A 2,629-nucleotide genomic window follows, 5' to 3' on the forward strand; every position below is an offset into this window, starting at 1 on the left:
CTGACACAGGGCAATCCGACACTCCTCTATCTGACACTCCACAATCCGACACTCCACAATCCGACACTCCCCAATCTGACACTCCCCAATCCGACACACCCCAATCCAACACTCCCCAATCCAACAGTCCCCAATCCGACACTCCCCAATCCAACACTCCCCAATCTGACACTCCCCAATCCGACACTCCCCAATCCAACACTCCCCAATCTGACACTCCCCAATCTGACACTCCTCAATCTGACACTCCCCAATGTGACTCTCCCCAATGTGACTCTCCGCAATGTGACTCTCCCCAATGTGACTCTCCCCACTTGCCTGGGTAGGTGCTGCTCCAACAACATTCAAGAAGCTTGACACCATTCAGAACAAAGCAGCCTCCCCCTTGACTGGCCCCACATCCAGAAACATCCACTCCCTCCACCACCGACGCTCAGTCACAGCAGTGTGTACTATCTGCAGGATGCACGTCTGAAATTTACCAAAGATCCTCAGACAGCACCTTCCAAACCCACAACTGCTTCCATCTAGAAGGGCAAGGGCAGCAGATAGACACGAACACCATCCTGTGCAAGTTCCCCTCTGAGCCCCTCACCATCCTGACTTAGAAATATATTGATATTCCTTCAGACTCATTGGGTCAGAGTCCTGGAATCCCCTCGCTAAGGGCAGTGTGGGTCTACCCTATAGCACATGGATTGCAGTGGGTCAAGAAGACTAGTTCCACCTTTGCTAGGGGAGATAGAAATGGGCACCTAATGCTGGTCTTGTCAATGATGCTATTTCACAGGATTAATTCTCTTAAAATAAGAGATAATTATTCATGTAGAAATAAGGTTTATGTTGATGAAGAAAGCCCAGGAGATTGGTTGTAAGGTATGGTGCTCATTTGGAAAGCCAGTGTGCACACTATGGGCCGAATGGCCTCCTCCTATGCTGTACCAGTCTCTGATTCTTTAAGAACAGAGGATTTCTCCAGATCCTAGTCAACGTTTACCCCTCAACCCACCTCTCTACAAACAGATTATCTGATCATTATCACATTGTTTTCTATGGGCTCTTGCTGTGCTCAAAATGGATTCTATGTCCCCTGACCGTACAACAGTGACTATACTTTGAATGTATTTCATTGGCTGTAAAGTGTTTTGACGTGTCCTATGAGTGTGAAGGGTGTTATACAAATGCATTTTTTTTCACCCTTTTTGTATTTTGCTTCTCCAAGTGCAAGGCTTGGCAAAGAGACCTTGAAACCTTTACGTTCTGACAGAGTAACCTTTCGGCTGATTAGAAGCTCATCAGGACAAACGTCAGAGAAAACATTAATCCTTTATGTCCAACTTCGACAAATGACTTAACAGGTGCCCTCTTGTGTTTGTTACAGATATAACATCAACAGGGGAGAGAAACGCCATCGGAATCCTTTCGAATGTAAGAAGAATATCAGAGAAAATTATGACAGGTTTTGAGCGGAGAGGTGACAATTATTGCAGCTTTGACTCTTGAAAATGGACTAATATCAATGAGAGAAAGACTTGCATTCACATAGCACCTTATACAAGCTCAGCCCATTCCAAAGGCCTTTGTAACCACAATCAGCAGTGACCAGGTCATCGGTCGGGCTCATTTTGGTTGAGATAAGTATTAGTTTTAGGCTGAGCGGCGAGATATTTCCTGCTCTTTACTGGGCGATCTATTCAAAGACTGGTTGTAAAGATTTCTCTGTAAGCCTTTGGTTGCCCTTTATAATTCTGAACGCCTCGATCAAATCTCCCCAGACCCTCTTTGCTCTGAAGAGACATGTCTCTAGTCTGAAGCCCTCATCCTTTGGACCATTTCAATGAACGTTCTCTCAATTTCTCCAAAACTTTGACATTTTCCCCAAACATGCAGCTGGTTTGGGAAAGATTTTTAAAAAAAAGTTTAACACAACTTCACTCAAACAATGGCTAGACTGTCAGTAGGTGGGTCACTACCTGTGTTTATTCATTAAATCATGGCAGAGTCTGGGGGAGGGATCTAAGACCATGGTTGTTTACAGATGATGTAAACAATCTGAATATTGTAATATTTCCAAATTTGTTGATGATCTGTTGCTGAACAAAGAGATCTTGGGGTATAGGTTCATTGTTCCTTGAAAGTGGAGTCACAGGTAGATAGGATAGTGAAGAAGGTGTTTGGTATGCTTTCCTTTATTGGTCAGAGTATTGAGTACAGGAGTTGGGAGGTCATGTTGCAGCTGTACAGGATGTTGGTTAGGCCACTTTTGGAGTACAGGGTGATCTGTTACAATTTGTGTTTTGTTAACGCGATCGACAAATTGGGGATACTGTTTCTAAAGTGCAAAATTTTAAAATGTGTGTTGGCTGTAACGTGATTACATCGCCAACACTTTAAACGCTGTTTCTAAAGTGCAATCTTTCAATAAAACGGGGTTGTACAAGAACGCATCCATCATGTTATCAAAGAGCTACAGGTACTGCATTCCGTTCTGGTCTCCTTCCTTCAGGTTGTGAAACTTGAAAGGGTTCAGAAAAGATTTACAAGAATGTTGCCAGGGTTGGAGAGTTTGAGCTATAGGAAGAGGCTGAACAGGCTGGGGCTGTTTTCCCTGGAGTGTCAGAGGCTGAGG

General features: G+C 44.2%; 1 protein-coding gene across 1 annotated transcript in view; it reads left to right on the forward strand.

Annotated features, from left to right (window-relative positions):
* The first annotated feature begins 1,444 nt into the window (after positions 1–1,444).
* The window catches only part of LOC122539527 (epigen-like), a 26,739-nt gene continuing 25,554 nt past the window's right edge, over positions 1,445–2,629 (forward strand). Inside the window, exon 1 of the mRNA XM_043674483.1 lies at positions 1,445–1,634. The gene's annotated coding sequence lies outside the window, so the exon portion shown is untranslated. The remainder of the gene's footprint in view (positions 1,635–2,629) is intronic.

Source organism: Chiloscyllium plagiosum, chromosome 32 (genome assembly GCF_004010195.1).
Source record: "Chiloscyllium plagiosum isolate BGI_BamShark_2017 chromosome 32, ASM401019v2, whole genome shotgun sequence".
In the NCBI taxonomy this organism is placed as follows: domain Eukaryota; kingdom Metazoa; phylum Chordata; class Chondrichthyes; order Orectolobiformes; family Hemiscylliidae; genus Chiloscyllium; species Chiloscyllium plagiosum.